This window comes from Equus przewalskii, chromosome 7 (assembly GCF_037783145.1).
Source record: "Equus przewalskii isolate Varuska chromosome 7, EquPr2, whole genome shotgun sequence".
Taxonomy (NCBI): domain Eukaryota; kingdom Metazoa; phylum Chordata; class Mammalia; order Perissodactyla; family Equidae; genus Equus; species Equus przewalskii.
Genome location: NC_091837.1, coordinates 87,122,412 through 87,141,608, shown reverse-complemented (window position 1 = coordinate 87,141,608; position 19,197 = coordinate 87,122,412). Strand labels below are relative to the sequence as shown.

Below are 19,197 nucleotides of genomic sequence, written 5' to 3'. Positions count from 1 at the left end.
TTTAAGTGTTGTGGTCAGTGGAAATAATGACCCACCCAAAGATGTGCACTTCCTAATCCTGAGGATCTGTAAATACATTACCTTTTATGGCAAAAGTGACTTTGCCCATGTGATTGAAGTTGAGGACCTTGAGGCAGGGAGATTGTCCTGGATTATCCGGTGGGTGGGCCCAGTGCAATCACAAGGTCCTTCCAAGTGGAAGATGGAGGCAGACAGGAGAGTCAGGAGATGAGACTAGGGAAGAATGGGCAGAAGAGGCGATGTTGCTGACTTTGAAGATAGAGCAGGGGGCCCCACCGGCCCATCCACAGCTACCTCCAGCACAGATGCACGGAATTTCTAGGAAGAGCCAGGTGGGAAGGCTGCTTCAAACCTCCGGTCTGCAAAGCCTTCACATCTGCCCACTCCAGCAGAAGAATAAAAATCAGCATACCTTTACAGAGAGAGTGACATCAGCTCTGCAGAAACGAAATCCTACTTCCCTTCGGATTTCCAGATCTCATGCAGGTGACCTTCATTTGCGAAATCTAGCTTGGAATCATGCTGACGGGGTCTAGTAAATGCAGTGTCCAGTGTTCCAGCCCCTGAAATACAGGGGCAAACATGGAAGGAGAAAACAGTGCTGCTTGCCCAGGAGATGGGCTGGCACATCTGGTCAACCATGGCATCCTGTCTCCTCGCAGGACAGAGTGAGAGCTGAGCAGGAGAAAGCCCTAAACTCATCCTTTGAGCCGACACTCACAGTTATCAAGCTCCTGGTTGGGGATTTTGGGACCTTCTCCCCCCTCTTTTAATTCTAAAAACGAACTTGGAAAGTAAGAGTGTAGGTCACAGTGAGACAACTATTGTTTATTGAACACCTGCTACATGCTGGTGCTGCTCTAGGATTGAGCGTACAAACTAGGGTGATCAACCGTCCAGGTTTAATCAGCTGTCCTGGTTTCAGCACCCAAATTCCCATGTCCTGGGAAACTGCTTGGTCCTGGGGAGACCAGGATTGGTCAGCCTTGATACAACAGTGAACAAGGTGGTCTTTGTGCTCAAGGAACTCACATTCGAGTTCTGGGACCTAGAGACAGATACAAAGTACATAAAAATAAGACAAAAGGCACAATTTTACAGATAGTGCGGCATCATGGTAGGAGGAATCTAAAGTATGTATACATATTGGTTTGTCTATTCATTGTGAAAAAGGAGATGGCTCCTTCTATATCTAGTACATGAAAGGGAGGGTCATCCTGGGACATACTCGTGCTTTTAGAAGGATCACTGCTTACCCACTCAGGGTGGGTACACGTGGGGCGGGTAGGCTCCCATTGCCCTCAGGCAAGGGAGTAGAAGGACTGTTTTACTGGCTGACCCAGCCTGCGCTCCACAGGACCTGGTGGCCTTGGGACAGGGCTGGCAAACTTTCAAAGAGGCCACATGTATCAGGGAGAGGAGGATGGAGACTCTGGCCCTGTCTCTTTGAGAGCCAGTATTGTTAGCTTTCTGATGGAAGAGAGTAATCCCGATTGAGGGCTGGATAGGAAAGACACCATGGCCTCCCAAGTGAGCTGACCACCAAGGAAGGTGGGCTGGACCCTGCCCCAGGTCCTAGGGAGCTCTTGGACCCAAGCAGTCTTGATCACTGCTATGCCAAGAGAGACCAAGTGTCTTGGTTTGTCCAGGACTGAAAGGTTTCCTGGGACATGGGACTTTATATCCACAGTTAACTAAGGTGGCTTTTAGGGTGACCATAGAATTCACCATCCAAACCAAGACTCTTCTGAGAGTGAAATGGGAGGCTGTTAATAAATATACCAGTTCAACCAGGTGTATACTGGAGCCTGTGTATTGGGAGCCTGAGGGATGGGACCCAATCTACTTTACACTGCATTTGTACCTGATTCAAATTCCAGGAAGGTGTGATGCTTCACACAGCTCAGGCAGGAGACCCTCCCTTATCCAGGCAGTCTGCCTTGGTGGCGGGCTATGGGGACAAGGACTGTGGTGTAACATCTCAAATATAAGCTACATTCCCAAACTGCAGAGGAAACTGTCCTCAGGGCTCCAGCAAAGCAGAGGAACACCCACCATGATAACAACAAAAGTTCAGAAATTCCCAATAAAAATACCTAGCAAGAATCTATTTTAACTTAAGCACATATATAGTTTGCGCTGTTTTGGAAAGTAAAAATTTTTTTAAAAATTACCTGAGGTGCAGCAGTATTGAGAGTACAAGAGGGAAATAAGCTTTTCAGCGCTTCCGGTCTTGAAAGGTCCCAGCCACACCCTGCCAAGGGTGGAGCGCACTTGGCCAGGGTCTCAGAAGGGTGGGGTTTGCCTGCCTGAGTGCTCCAGGGATCTGCGCTGCCATCAAAGTACTGGGGACTGGATCCCCCAAGGCCAGTCCAAGATGGATCAAGATTTGCAGTCAAGTCTCTTTGCAAGGCCCACACTCTTGTGCTTGTGAGGGGTAACTCTTGCTTTCCCTCAGTAACCATGATGCAGAGGGAGGGCATGCTATCATATAGCAGCAGCACAAAGTCATGGGATTTAGAAAAGAAAGGAGTGAGCTCAGTCTTAGGACGAGCTGGGGGGAAGAGATAGTTGATATCTGCACATCCCTGTCTGTCCATGGAGTGTGGCTGTCTGCTGCTTCCTGGGGTTATTTAGAACAAATTCCCGAAGAGGAATTTAGTGTTTACCCGAGCCTGATACTTAAGGTCAGGAGTCCTGAAAATGTTTGTGCAAGTATTTATTTCCTGGAAACCTTGAGATCATCAGGAGAGGGGAGTTATAAACGGAGGAGGAGGAAGAGGACAGTGGCCAAGGGAATCCCGGGTGCAGCCTCTGGGCTCCTGGCAACGCTAAAACCAGGTAAGAAGCAGGACATAGGCTCCTGCTGCAGGTAGTGCTTTCCAGAGCGGCTCATTGGTTGTCTTGTTTTTATGGGCATATGTGTGATGAAAAAACTTCTTCACTTAGTACATTACAGATATTTTACGTGTCTAAATGCAGATCTGCGTAACCGCGGAAGAGCAGCAGCGTATCCCGTCCTGCGGATTCACCACAATTAACTTACCAGTCCATCAAGGATAAGCATAAAGTTCATCCCAAATATTTTAATAAAAATAATGCTATAGTAAACATTTACACATTTTTAAATACACATCTTTGCAAAGTTTGCTAAGTTTATTCTTCCTTAGGATAAATGTCTTGAGGGGGCTTGCTTAACTCACATACAGAAAATACGCACTGTTTACACTTCTACCGACAGTGTAGGAAATCTACCTTTCCACCCACTCTTGTGAACAATGGTCACTATTATTCTTTTCATTTACATATTTGCCTATTTGATATGCAAAATGAGTGTGTCATTGTTTTAATTTTTATTTATCATAACTGGTGAGATTAAATACCTTTTTACATTTTGCTATTTGTATTCCTTCTTATCAATTGAGCTTAATGTCCATTGCCTGTTTTTCTCTTGGGGTATTTGTGGGTTTTTTGTCATTGATATTTAAGCATTTTACATTTAGAAAATATACTTCTGTCTTGTAACTTTTAATATATTCCTTTCCTGGTTCTACTGCCTTTTTGCTTTCTTAGTGTATGATGTTTGCCATGCCAGAGTTTTAAGTTTTTACATAGAAAAAACTATCGTATTTCCTCTGGCTTTGGTAATTAACATATATATGTATCATAAAAATATGCATATTTTAATGCATATACATATCTTAATATATGCATTATGTTATTACATATATGTATTAATATATACTTATAAAACATATTCTCTAATCTTTTAGAATATTTTCTTATGCAAATTATTAATACATTTGAAGTTTATGATGCTGTGGCAGGTGAATGTATTGATCAGGATTTTTAGTTGTAACTCCCCAAAGCACTTCCATCTACGTCGAGAAGGAATCGACTTATTAAAGGATGAGGGACACAGAGCAGGTCGCAGAATGAATGGGCCTGGGGAGAGCCTTGCTGCACGCAGCTGGGCTGCCCCCGTGGGCCTGGTGAAGACATCCCTGCGGCTGTTGCTTGGGCACAGACACTGCTGCCTGCCGCCACCCCCGTGGGACTCTCGGCTCCTCTGCTGCTGGCTGAGCACGTGCGCTGCTGTCTCGGGGATTCGTGGGGCACTGCAGCCCTCTGGTCAGAATGGACCCTTGTGGCCCTGCTGCTTCCCTGCTTTGATTCACCAAGCTTCAGATTTGGTTCTGAGGGAAGAAATGCATTCAGCAGAGCCCAAGTCCTGTGCCCAGAGGCAAGCTGCTAGGGCCCTAAGGTGGGTGTGTAGAGGTTGCGCTGCCCAGAGAATGGCAGATGTCCACACGGTGAGATGGGAGCTAACTTCAGCTTTTCCCAATGGTGAGTCAGCTCCTCTAGTACCGTGTGGTAGACAATCAGTTCTTTCCCTGCTGAACCCAAATGTCACCGTTATCATACGCTGAAAATCTGTAATTCTGTTATTTTAACCAAAAGTAATTCTGGGCTTTTAAAAAGATGCTAACAACCTGACTCTCAGGGCCACCATTCCCTGTCTACTTATTACTGAAAAATCATTTCCCATGTGACCTAATTACACTTTATTTAATGCAACTTTCCTTAATTATGAGAAAATGTTTTACTTATATGTGAAAGAGCTACCCAATCTTGATCATCTAGAACACTGGGTGACACAGAAAATTAGAAGTTAATGTTGATAAGAAGGTAAACATTCACATCAGACAAAGCCTCTTTAATGAAGTCAGAGAGTGTTTCATATTCCATAATCGTCTGAAGCAGCCGGAAGAGCTGGGCCCCTTATCTCCTCTAGAAGTCTGTACAGGTCTCTTCCCTTGACTTGGGAATATTCTTGATATTCTTCCTGAATGAGGTTTGCTCTGACTTCTTGGGCAAGCTGAGCTTCCGCCACAGATCAAGTTACTTCTTTCACACACTCACTCTTCAGCAAGCAGAAACTCTGATGAGAAAGTTTCGTGTTTAGTATCATGTATGGTTGGTTGCTTATTATTTCAAGACTGATGTTATCAGAACGGCAATATGACACCTGTGTAGGTATTCTTTCTGTTACATGGCCAGACAAAGGAATGGAACAGATTGCCCTCCTGCCCTGGTAGAGATAAGTTTGTTTTGAAATCATTGAAGGGATCTTGGTTTCCATTCAGAATCATTATTTGGGCTCTGTAAGATCACTAAACCATCTTTATCTTTTCGTAAGTAGTATCGTTAATCCCAAACCTTGGTATAAATACAAGCACACCATTTGTTCTGAATAAATAACCACATTGGATATGCAAAGTGCCTCAGTTTCAGAGTCTTTGGCTTTAAAATGCATGCACTTGGAGCCGGCCCTGTGACCAAGTGGTTAAGTTCACATGCTCCACTTTGGTGGCCCCTAGTTTTGCCAGTTCAGATCCTGGGTGTGGACATGGCACAGCTCATCAGGCCATGCTGAGGCGGCATCCCACATAGCACGACCAGAAGCATCACAACTAAAATACACAACTATGTACTGGGGGCCTTTGGGGAGAAGAAGAAGAAAACCAAACAAACAAAAAAGATTGGTGACAGATGTTAGCTCAGGTGCCAATCTTTAAAAAAAAAAAAAAAAGTTGTTAGTGGTTTCAGAATAAATAAAAAAAATGCATATGCATTGGGGGAGTTCGGTAGGCTGCTTCTGAGGGTGCTGTGCTGCTGGGTGTCTGCTGTTGATATGTCTGCTTAAGTCCTCAAGATCTTTGTTTCTGGACAAATTTTCCTCAATTTCCATTTTCTTATTGTTTGAAATGGCTGCCATTTACAATCAGTAACATCTGAATATTTTCTTATTGGAGAAGTAAAGTGGGAATGTTCTTCTAATGTATAGACCATAACTATGGAACTCTCTCCACACATGTTCCAGTGGAGAAATACAGTGCATTAGACACGATGTGGAGGAGGGTGTTGACACGAGAAGGCCTGATGAGGGAAGTTCTCTCAGATCTTCTTGGCTCCCCAGGATCATGCATTCAGCCACCATTCCACAGACTCCAGAGGTTGCTTGGGGATGAGGTCATGAATGTTCTTTTCTCATTTATCTGTGTTTGAATCTCTACCACTGAAAATCTGTAATTCTTTGGATCTGCTCTGAACTCTGGATTCTTACAGAATAAAACACTTGAACATTGTAGCTTTATAATACTGCATCTTAGTATCTGATAGTGCAAGGTGACTTACTCCATGCTTCCTCTTATTAAAAATGCACCTTGCATAGGATGTCGGTTCATGGCAGAGTGAGCTCTTCCCTTAGATTCTCCCCTCTAAGTTACAACAAATGGCATTCATAAACCAACAGAAGACATTCACACAACACAACAGATGTCTGAGAGATCCACGCAGCCATATGTCTGAAGGTGGAGGTGCTGCACTCCCCAAGAGGCAGTGGGGCAGTGGTAGGTGGAACGGGGGTCTCGTCTCCTTTCCCTCCCCCAATGACAGCAATCAAGGGCATTGGACCATGCACAGCTCTGAGAGGAGAGAGAAGAAAGGAGAGCCCTCCATGGGAACGCCTTCTCTCGGAGTTGCCTCCCAACCTGTGAGAAGGCTCCACTTTGAAGAAGCTAAGCAATCACAAGGACATTTCATGAATCTGAGCATCACAGGAGGACAGAGAGCAAGTGCAGGGTGGAAGATCCCCCAGGAACATGCATGTGAAACAAAGTGCCCCTCCTGCCTCCTGATGCACCAGCTCGGCCAGTCAACCAGGGCAAGGGACTCCTGCCAGAGTGCCTGTGCATATGTATGTAAAGCAGCAGCAGTCAATGGGAAGACACAGAGGGGCCCTGTCAGCATAGCTTGCAAAGGACAAGCACAGCTTCCAGGGATTGTGGCAGGCCCAGAATACACAGTTCCCGCATCATCCCAGTGGCAGCAGGTGGAATCTGCGAACAGATACTACCACTATGTGACAGCAAAAATCCATCTCATCAAATAGTATGAAGAGGTATATTAACACTTCAGAGCAGAAGGAAAATGACAAGCAACCAGAAATCAATCCTGAATGCACAGAAATTTACAATCTAAATGACAGAGAATTCAAAATACCTGTCATAAGAAGACTCAATGAGTTACAAGAGCACTCAGAAAGACAGGTCAATGAAATCAGGAAGAAAATTAATGAACAGAGGGAATTCTTCACAAAAGAGATTAAAACTATTTTAAAAAAACAATCGGAAATGTTAGAGATGAAAAACACAATGGGTGAGATAAAGAAAAATCTGGAGTCCTTAAATATCAGAGCTGATATAATGGAGGACAGAATTAGCAATTTAGAGGACAGAAATATAGAGATGTTTCAGATGGAGGAGGAGAGAGAACTAAGACTAAAAAGAAATGAAGTAATTCTCTGAGAAATATCCAACTCAATTAGGAAATGCAACATGAGGATTATAGGTATTCAAGAGGGAGAAGCGAGGGAGAAAGGAGCAGAGAGTTTGTTCAAAGAAATAATAGTTGAAAACTTCCCAAACCTGGAGAAGGAGCTGGAATTACAAATAAATGAAGCCAACAGAACTCCTAATTACATAAATGTGAAAAAACCTTCTCCAAGGCATATTTTAGTAAAACTGGCAAAAGTCAATGACCAAGAAAAAATATTAAGGGCAGCAAGGCAGAGGAAAATAATCTACAAAGGAACCTCTATCAGGCTTTCAGTGGACTTCTCAGTAGAAACCTTACAGGCTAGGAGAGAGTGGAATGATATTTCAAAATTCTGAAAGACAGAACTTTCAGCCAAGAATACTCTATAGAGTGGAAATATCCTTTAGATATGATGGAGAAATAAAAACTTGCCCAGATAAACAAAAGCTGAGGGAGTTCATCACCATAAGATTCCCCCTACAAGAAATGATCAAGAAGATCTTTGTACCTGAAAAAAAAGAAAGGCTTTACAAAACCTTGAGCAAGGAGATAAATAGACAAAATCAGAAAATTGCAGCTCTTTATCAAACAGGTTAGCTAACACTTAATTATAAAAATTAAAGATAAAGGGAAAGAAACCATCAAAAATAACTATAACAACTTCATTTTAATCACAAGCTCACAAACCAAAATGGAATAAGTTGTGACAACAATAATTTAGGGAAGAGTAAAGAGATAGAAACTGCTTGGACTAAAGAAGTAAGAGTCTATCAGGAAATAGACTATCATCTCATCTATGAGATCTTTTATACAAACCTCACAGTAACCACTAAACAAAAAATCAGAACAGAGACACAAATGATAAATGAAGATAAAACTGAGAAAATCGTCATAGAGAACCGCCAAACCGAATTGGCACTTGGAAATACACAGGATGAGAAATAAGGGAAATACAGAACAACTGGAAAACAAGTGATAAAACAGCAGCATTAAGCCCTCTTATATAAATAATCACTCTAAATGTAAATGGATTGAATTCCCCAATCAAAAGACACAGAGAGATGGGATGGATTGAAAAACAAGACCCAACGACATGCTGCCTTCAGGAAACACCTCAGCTCTAAAGACAAACACAGGCTCAGAGTGAAGGGGTGGAAGATGATACACCAAGCTAATGGCAAACAAAAGAAAGCAGATGTTGCCATACTTATATAAGGCAAAATAGACTTCAAGACAAAAAAGGCAATGAGAAACAAAGAGGGGCAGTATATAATGATAAAAGGGAGACTCCACCAAGAGGACATAACACTTATAAATGTATACGCACCTAACACAGGAGGACCAAAGTACATACAGCAACTATTAATAGACTTAAAAAGAGAAATAAGCAGTAACACAATAATAGTAGGGGACCTTAACACTCCACTTACATCAATGGATAGATCATTGAGACAGAAAGTCAACAAGGAAATAGGGGAATTTAATGAAAAACTAGACCAGATGGACTTAATAGATATATTGGGAATACTCCATCCCCAAACAGCAGAATACACACTCTTCTAAAGTGCACATGGAACATTCTCAAAGGTAGACCATATGTTGGGAAGCAAAGCAAGCCTCAATAAATTTAAGAAGATTAAAATCATGTCAAGCATCTTTTCTGACCATAATGCTGTGAAACCAGAAATCAACTACAAGGAAAAAGCTGGGAAAGGGACAAACATGTGGAGACTAAACAATATGATACTGAACAATCAATGGACCATTGAAGAAATTAAAGGAGATATAAAAAAAAATCTGGAGACAAAAGAAAGTCAAAATACACCATACCAACTCATAGAGGATGCAGCAAAAGTGATCCTAAGCAGGAAATTCATAGCAATACAGGCCCACCTTAATAAACAAGAAAAATCTCAAGTAAGCAATCTTAAGCTACACCTAATAGAACTAGAAAAAGAAGAAGAAAGCCCAAAGTCAATGGAAGGAGGGAAATAATAAAAATTAGAGCAGAAATAATGAAATTGAAATAAAAAAGTCAGTAGAAAAGATCGATAAAACAAAGAGCTTGTTCTTTGAGAAGATAAACAAAATTGACAACCCCTTAGCCAGACTCACTAAAAAAAGAAGAGAGAAGGCTCAAATAAATAAAATTAGAAATGAAAGAGAAGTTACAACAGATACCACAGAAATACAAGGTATTATAAGAGAATGCTATGGAAAACTATATGCCAAAAAGTGGACAATCTAGAAGAAATGGATAAATTCTTAGACTCATACAACCTCCCAAAACTGAACCAAGAAGAAACAGAGAATCTGAACAGACCAATCGCAAGGAAAGAGATTGAAACAGTAATCAAAAACCTCCCAAAAAATAAAAGTCCAGGACCAGATGGCTTCTCTGGAGAATTCTACCAAACACTCAAAGAAGATTCAACACCTATCCTTCTCAAACTATTCAAAAAAATTGAAGAAGACAGAACACTTTCTAACACATTCTATGAGGACAGCATCACCCTGATCCCAAAGCCAAACAAGGACAACACAAAGAAAGAAAAATAAAAGGCCAATATCACTGATGAACATAAATGCAAAAATCCTCAACAAAATATTGGCAAACTGAATACAGCAATACATTAAAAGGATCATACACCAAGATCAATTGGGATTTATACCAGGGATCCAGGGAGGGTTCAACAGCCACAAATCAATCAATGTGATATGCCACATTAACAAAATCCAGAATAAAAACCACATGATCATCTCAGTAAATGCAGAGAAAGCACTTGACAAGATCCAACATCCATTTATGATAAAAACTCTCAATAGAATGGGTATCGAAGGAAAGTACCTCAACATAATGAAGATCACATGTGACAAATCCACAGCCAACATCATACTCAAGGGGGAAAAACTGAAAGCCATCCTTCAGAACAGGAACAAGACAAGAGTGCCCACTCTGACCACACTTGTTCAACATAGTACTCGAGGTTTTCGCCAGAGAAATTAGGCAAGAAAAATAAATAAAAGGTATCCAAATTGTCAATGAAGATATGAAACTCTCACTCTTTGCAGACAACACGATTTTATATATAGAAAACCCTTAAGAATCCATCAGAAAACTATTAGAAATAATTAACAACTACAAAGTTGTGGGGTACAAAATCAACTTACAAAAATCAGTTGCAGTTCTATACTCTAGTAATGAACTAACAGAAAGAGAACTCAAGAATGCCATCCCGTTTACAATCACAAGGAAAAGAATAAAATATCTAGGCATAAATTTAACACATGAGGTGAAAGACCTACACAGTGAAAACTATAAGACATTATTGAAAAAATCGATCATGACATAAAGAAATGGAAAGATATTCCATGCACATGGATTGGAATAGTAAACATAGTTTAAAAAGGCCATACTACCTAAAGCAATCTACAGATGTTATGCAATTCCAATCAGAACCCCAATGACATTCTTCATAGAAATAGAACAAAGAATCCTAAAATTCATATAGCTAAATATGAATAGAATTGCAATAGCTAAAGCAATCCTGAGAAAAAAGAACAAAGCTGGAGGCATCACAATCTCTGACTTCAAAATATACTACAATGCTGTAGTAATCAAAACAGCATGGTACTGGCACAAAAACAGGCACACAGATCAATGGAACAGGATTGAAATTCCAGAAAAAAACCCACACATCTACGGACAGCTAATCTTTGATAAAGGAGCTAAGAATATACAATGGAGAAAGGAAAGTCTCTTCAAAAAATGGTGTTGGGAAAACGGGGCAGCCGCATGAAAAGAATGAACATAGATCGTTATCTTTTGCCATACACAAAAACTAACTCAAAATGGATTAAACCTTAAGGTAAGACATGAAACCATAAAACTCTTAGAAGAAAATATAGGCAGTACACTCTTTGATGTTGGTCTTTGAAAGATCCTTTTGAATATAATGTCTACTTGGGCAAGGGAAACAAAAGAAAAGATAGACAAATGGGACTTCATCAGACTAAAGAGCTTCTGCAAAAGGAAAGTAAACCAGGAACAAAATGCGAAGACAACCCACCAACTGGGAGAAAATATTTGCAAATAATATCTGACTAGAGGTTAATCTCCAAAATATATAAAGAAATTATACAACTCAACAACAAAATACCAAACAACTTGGTCAAAAAATGGGCATAGGATGTGAATAGACATTTTTTCAGAGAAGATATACAGATGGCCAACAGGCACATGAAAAGATGTTCAACATCACTAATCATCAGGGAAATGCAAATCAAAACTACAGTGAGATATCACCTTACACATTAGAATGGCTATAATTAACAAGACAAAAAACAACAAATGTTGGAAAGGATGTGGAGAAAAAGGTACACTTATACACTGCTGGTGGAAATGCAAACTGGTGCAGCCACTATGGAAAACAGTATGAAGATTTCTCAAAAAATTAAAAGTAGAAATACCATAGGACCCAGTTATCCTACTACTGAGTATTTATCCAAAGAACTTGAAATCAACAATACAAAGAGACTTATGCACCCCTATGTTCACTGCAGCATTATTCACAATAGCCAAGATGTGAAAGCAACCCAAGTGCCCATCGACTGATGATTGGATAAAGAAAGACGATGTGGTATATAAATATAATGGAATACTACTCAGCCACAAAAAGACAAAATCATCCCGTTTGCAACTACATGGATGGACCTTGAAGGTATTATGTTAAGTGAAATAATCCAGACAGAGAAGGACAAACACTGTATGATTTCACTCATATGTGGAAGGTAAACAAACACATGGACAAAGGGAACAATTTGGTGGTTACTGGAAGGGAAGGGGGTTGGGGGATGGGCATAAGGGGTAAAGGGGCACGTATATATGGTGACTGATAAATAATAATGTTGGACCGAAATTTCACAATGTTATAAACTATTATGACCTCAATAAAAAAAAAATGTACTTTGCTATTGCTTTTAAACAAAGCTCCTGCTCATTAAGGACATTTTTACTCTGTGAAGATTCATACACACAAACCATGCTGAGTGCTGCGGAAATATACCCTCAAATGCCTCCCATGACCTTTGCCATCTCTTGTAGAGTGTGATCAACAAGAGCCTCATGAACAGCCTTTCACAGCATGGCCTGCTCAAAGAGACTATAAAATTCCAGGTAAATTAAAAATTTTTTTGACATGGTTTCCTAAAATTAGGTCTTGCCATAGAAGAACACAGCATGTGATCTCCATTTAGTCAAGACCTGTGTTATTTCCTTTGATAGAATTTACAGACTTTGTATGATTGCTACAAATTCTTGAGGCACATTCCTATAGATTTATACATACAGATATATATACATATATCTGTGTATTTTTTGCTTCTCTTTTGGATATGACATCAAATAAAGCTGTTGAGACTTATCAAATTATTTTGCTAGACACTTTACTCTTTCATCAGTTCTTTTTTTATTTGATTCTTTCGTGTTCTTTAGGTTGATCATTGACAGATAATAATAAATTCAAAATAATTCTTCAGTATTTACAATTTCTATTCCTTTTTTTAACTTATAACATCAGTTCAAACTTCCAGAGCAATGTTAAATATTGGCAGTGATGGTGGTCATTCCTGTCTTATTTAGGAATCTGAGATTCTTCTAGTGTCTTACCATCAAGTTTGTCATTAGTTTCTAATCAGTTTTCTTTATAATGCTAGTTAAATTCCAAAATTTCTCTGAGTTTTTATCACGAAAGGATATTTAAAATTATCAAGTGCCCCTTTGACCCTTACTGGATTAAGCGGTATTTTCTTCTGTTAATCATGATTGCCATTTGTTTATGGAGAACCTGAGACTTTTGTTCGGTAGTATCTTGCTTTCTGTGTTCAGGTCATTGTTTCCTCATGGAGCCCTTGACCTCTCATTCTTCTGTTCCCTGTATTTCCTATACACGACCAGCTCCTTCCGGAGGCTGGACTGGATTCAGGTTCGGTTACTTTGGTAAGAGTTCTTCCCAGGTGGTGTTGTTTCTTCCTACTGCATCACATTAGGGATCCCCTACTGTCTGGTTGTACCATTTTTGAGAGGTTAAGTTTGATCAGAGGCCTCTGGTATTGTTAGTCAGCAGTATATTTCATTATAAAGTTCCCATTAACCTTTTCCCTAATGGCTTTAGCATTTGTAACAATTCTGTCAATCTATTATTTTAATAGGAGTTGCAAAATAGTGATTTTAAAAAAATCTAAAGAAATGATGGATGGCAACTAGACTTTTGGTGGTGATCATGAAGTCGAAATATAATGGCAAAAAATGTCTGTTATTAATTTTTCCACTTAGTAGCTGAATTTTTCCATAAAGAGAAACTTAGGTCACCCTGAAATGCAATTAGTACAGGAAAGGCAGGATAACTGCTTGCTTTTCCTCTTACTTACCATTTGTTAGAACAACTAGTTGGTGCCCTGGTGACCTTAGAGAAAAAGAGGGAGGAAGTAGCTAATGTGGTGCTCCATCCAGCCAGGTGATGATTTTTGCTGCATTTCCTATTTCTGTCAACAAATGGGAATATCACAGAGTATTTTCACTTTTAAACTGTTGGAAAGTCTCTTAATTAGGGTCAGTAAATAACACTGGAGGGAGGAATTTTGTTCATCTCTATGAGTGGTAGATAACCTTCATCCTGCCTTACTAATTTTCCTTGTCTTCACCTCCACTTAATTCTGGTTGGAACATTTAGGACAACCACTCCCTGGAGGCATAAGGCAGTTTCATTTGTCTCAGGATGTTTTTTATCATTTGTTTTGGGATTCATGATTGATCAAGTGATATTTTACCATTTCCCCTATTTGCTGAGTAAGATGATAGAGCTTCCGGGGCTGGGCTGGTGGTGTAGTGGTTAAGTTCGCATGCTCTGCTTCAGTGGCTGGGGGTTTGCAGGTTTGGATCCTGGGTGTGGACCTACATACCATTCATCAAGCTATGCTGTGGCAGCATCTCACATATAAAAATAGAGGGAGATTGGCACAGCTCAGCAACAATCTTCCTCAAGCAAAAAGAGGAAGATTGGCAACAGCTGTTAACCAAAGGCCAAGCTTCCTCATCCAAAAAAAAAAGACTATGTAGCTTCATGTTGGGGAGAACATGTTACATATCTGGGGCCAAGATACTGGGATGCCTATATCCCTGCAGGAACAGATACAAAGCTACTTGTTAGGTTCTTTATATTCCAAAATTTCAAGAGGCCCTAAGAAGTAGCTCAAGAAACCAGAAGGGATGGACCCTACAGAGAAACAGCAAAAGCTGTCTCCATTCTTACTTCCTTAATAATAGCAATAACTTTATTATGGAATATGGGTGATAATGAGGAGGATGATGGTGACGGTGACAATGTTGATGACGATGATGTATGTGTGCTTGCATGTGGATATGAATTGGAAGTGATTATAAAAGATGGATTAATTTGGGGAAAGCATCTAGCCTGTATTAATCTGGATTTTGTGAGTCAGGGAGTAGGCAAAACAAATTTTCAAGCCTAGATCCGTGCATGTAAGTAGCATCTACCGTTACAACAGCCTCTGACATTCTACGTGATGTGAATCATCCGGGTAGACAGCAACTGTTCCAGCCGATGTTTGAGGTTCAATTCAGGGCCCATTGAGTCATTTTGAGAAAGAGTTGGCCCAAATCAGGAAAGTTTGTCTTCAGGTTTGTCCTGCAAAATCAACGTGCATTTTAGATCAAGGCTCCTTTTTGTCTTATTCATTGGAGAAATAGATGACGCAAAAGAAAAAAACCACACATTAGAAACAGGATGGACTCCACATTGTAGTTAGTGTATAGAGCACATGCTGTAAAACCTAACAGATAGGAACTGATGGAACACCCACTACGTGCCAGAAACCACACAAAACTCTGCAGATAGAGCAGTGGATGGGCTTTATCCCTGCCTCGAAGGAGTTTATTAGGCTATAATAAGAAATGCAGCACATAAATGGGCAACTACAAAGGATATGATAGTGTTTCAATAAGGATACAGCTGGGCTTCTCAGGGAGCTCGCAAGCAGAGTACCTAATGCAATCTTGGGGGGCTCAGGAAGAGGACCCCATAAGGGACATCTGAGATGAGATCTGCTGATGGGAGCAAGGATAAGAGACATCAAGGAACCCCATGTACAAAGGCCCTAGACCATCAGAATCCTATGTTCCTCAAGTTGTAAAGTATGAGGTGGGTCTGGAGTGGAGAATGGAGTGAGCAAAGCTGTAAGACATGAGCCTGGAAAAAATGGCAGTGAGCAATCGCGTTCAGCCTTGTAAGTCAGTAAGAAGTTCGGATATTCTTCTGAGGATGATGAGCTATTGAAGGGAGTGACATAAGTCAGGTCGATGTTTTAGAAAGGTTCCTCTGTCCCATAATAAGTTGTGAAACGAAAGACAGCATTTCATTTTCTTTTTCCATGCTTTCAGACATACATGCCATCCACAGGAGAGGGCAGACCAGCGTCTGTGATGTTTAGCTAAAGGTGAGAGCAGGCTAGCCCCCAGCACCTTCTCTGCCGCACACCTTCCTCCCTCTCCATTATTTCTACCAATTGCATGAACTCAACCTCGGGCACAATCCTTCATGGTCGTTTAACCAATAGGGAACCTCCATTACCTAGTAAATCAAAAGAATAAATAAAACTAACTTTGCTGTCCTCCGGAACAACTTAGAAACTATTGTTTTTCTAAGACACGGAAGCTGCCAACTTGTGGGGACAGTTGTTAGGAAACATCAACTCATGCATTTTTTGTGTCAGAGAATGGGAGATTAAAGAGCAAAACCAAAAGGAGTTATCTAGAAGGTAGGATCAAAACACAGTTAGATACGGGCAGAGATAAGAAGCTTCCTGAACTTAAGAGGCTTCTGAATATGAAGTGCTTTGATTGGCAGGAAAACAAATGGGGAAGAAAAGGCAAAGTAACCAACTTCAAGTTTTTTGCGTGTAGTTTCAATTTAGAGTTAGAACAGAGGATGAGAAGTATACCTTTCTAATTGTAGAATCTTAAGGGGAAAAAGAGAGAGACAGAACAATATCTGAGTTTGGAATGAGGATGAGTCGCTAAAATGGTAAAGATGCTTCCAGAAGTAAGTACACTTCTTGACTGGTTTTAATCCTTCAAAAAACCCTGCTGAGTGAAATATTAGTGATCTACTTTGGCTCCTACCTGAAGGAGCTCTGGTGCAGAGAAGCGCTCAAGAGCCCAGGACGAGTCAGCTCTGGGCCGAAGGCCCCGCTGCTCCTTGGTGCTGACTGAGTACTGCGGGGAGATTGCCAGTGACAGAAAGGGGTGAGGCGAAGAGGCCACGAAAAACAGCAAGGCTTCACCAAGATACACTGGGAAAGAACTGAGAGCCAGCAGAATTCTCACGTCTCAAGGTTAGTAACCTAGAAAAAAGGTCGGATGTGTCTGAGTTCACACTTTTAAAGTTAATAGTGTGCGGAAGAGTGGGGCTGTCGATAAAATGGCACGACAAGCAGATACAGCAGGAAAAGAGAGCTATGGGAAGCCTGTAATTAGCTGACAGGCTGATGCTCTATAAACCTGTAAGTTCAATGATGGGTGTAGTTTAGTAAAAGGGTGTCGTTTAAGTACTGTTTCTCAGCCGATTTCTAGAATCGTATTTATAATAGGTCTGATAGCATGGTTGGAGAATAAGAAGACTGAGCTAATTTTCCTGTGTCTGGGCTGTAAGGCTTAACCTTGCTGCCCTCAAGGAACACGGAGCAAGAATGAACTTATATACTTAATGTTCACCATCCAACTGTTTATTCTCCTATGCAAGGGTTGGCGAGCTTTTTCTGTGAAGGGTCGGATAGTATTTTGGGCTCTGGAGGCAAGATGATCTCTGTCACAACTGTTCATCATACCACAAAAACAGCCATAGACAATATGTAAACAATGGGCGTGGCTGGGTTCCAGTTACACTGTTTACGAAGATCTGACAGAAGGCTGGATTTGGCCCACGGGCCGTAGTTGGCAGAACCCTGTCCTTGAGGATCCCCACCAAATCCAAACTGATGTCTCTGCTTTGACTGGAAGGGAGTTTTTACTGTTCGCTCAGAGGAAAGTCTAACTCCTGGGGGCAGGTCTATGACTTGCTGGAGTTCTAAGGGCATCACGGTCTGAGGGAAACCACAAGTCCTCAATGGAAAGACTCTCTTAAGGAGACATTTTGAGGCAGGGGGCAGAAACCTAGATTGTAATGCTCCTGCCGAAGTCTTGCTGAAAGCATGAGCCTCTTAATAGCGGGACATCCCAGCCAAAGGCGTGGAGTCAAACTCCTGCATCTGAAAGAAAGGGAGGGAACAAAGACCCCACACCCGTAATCTTACCAGCCCCAGTCATTTGTCCTCAAAGTTTAGCACAGGCTTTCTGTTTTACAATCCTCTTCTTTCCAGTGTGTCAATAGGTGAAGAAGTGAGGAAGGGAAGTGAGGAATAGAATCAGAACAGGAACAGATTGCTCATCATACACGTCAAGTGTTTCAGCTGGAGAGGGGAAGGCGGGCTTGGGTAACTGAGCAGAGACTAGAATCCCCCCAAAGTTCAGAAAGGGCAGAGATATGAGGGAAAGCAGAGCATGTCACAGAGAGCAGAAGCAATGAAGCTGGGGAGATGGAGAAATGTCTGTGAGGACAGCCTGAAAGAAGGAAATAGCACGTCTCAACATTGTCACCCAACCCAGGTCACCAGGGAGCCTGCAGTCCGAGGCAGGCTTGTGAGATGAATTCCAACTTACGTGGTTAGCAGAGATGTGTCAATAGTAGAGAGATCCAGTAATATTTTGATTAATGACTTCCTTGAGGATGAGGCTCTTTTATACAGACAGCTCTATTAGAAAAAAATCTTCAAGCCAAAATCTCTTCATAAATCATGCAAAAAATCGCTGCCTACACAACAGAAATAGCTCAAGCGCAGTCTCTATTTGTCTTTGGTTAGATGTTGATAAATAGGGCTCATCCTTAGCAAAGTTGTAACAGCTGAACTTTATCTTCAGCTGCAAGTCTTTCTGCACCTTTCCTTCAGATCTATGACCTCTCAGTCCCTTGATTTCAGACTCTTCGCAATGCCGGTGCACTTATGCTCTCTTCTTCTCTTCGCTGACTTGACTTGGGACGCCTCGGAAATGGAGGGGTGGCTGCAAGTTATTATCAACTAGCACCCCTTCCCAACAACCCTCCCCACACCTGATTCCCTACTCCCAGGGGGAGGGAGTTCACTGAGGGGCTGGTGGTAGGAGCCCTTGAGAGCGGAAGAGGCTATGTGACTTGGAATTTCTTTTAGGATCCATAGTGAGTATGCTGGAGTAGACATCTCCTTTGTCCCTTTGTGCCTCTTACCTCTCATCAGCACCTCTCATACTTTACCCAACCCTTACCTCCTTTCTTTTCCTGGTGATACACACACTCACGTATGCACACACACTATATAGATATATATGTGTTTGGCATTTGTTTAATAAGCACTTAATAATTTGATATAGCATAAATCATTTGTCTGACACCCTGGACTCTGAGCTCCCACATTACTTGTTTCCAGCCGTGATCACAAAGCTGTGACTCAGAGTGCACCACCGGACTCTGGTCCTGGAATGTGCCGTGAGGTATTTGCAGACTGGCTGGTTGGGGGATCAAGTCATGTGAATAAATGCAAGGCCAACAGCGAAATACAGTGGCTCCTGCAGCTGAAAGACCCGAGGTGGATTTGCATTCTTGCTATTCACGAGCAGGAATTTTTTTTTATTGAGGTAAAATTCACATA

General features: G+C 41.2%; 1 protein-coding gene across 4 annotated transcripts in view; it reads left to right on the top strand.

Annotated features, from left to right (window-relative positions):
• The first annotated feature begins 2,686 nt into the window (after positions 1–2,686).
• CD226 (CD226 molecule) overlaps positions 2,687–19,197 on the top strand; it is an 87,588-nt gene continuing 71,077 nt past the window's right edge. Inside the window, exon 1 of one of the 4 annotated variants that reach the window (XM_070627865.1) lies at positions 2,687–2,862. The gene's annotated coding sequence lies outside the window, so the exon portion shown is untranslated. Of the gene's footprint in view, positions 2,863–16,291; positions 16,813–19,197 lie in introns of those variants that run through there. The other 3 variants (XM_070627864.1, XM_008508156.2, XM_070627863.1) reach the window with 3 other exon arrangements.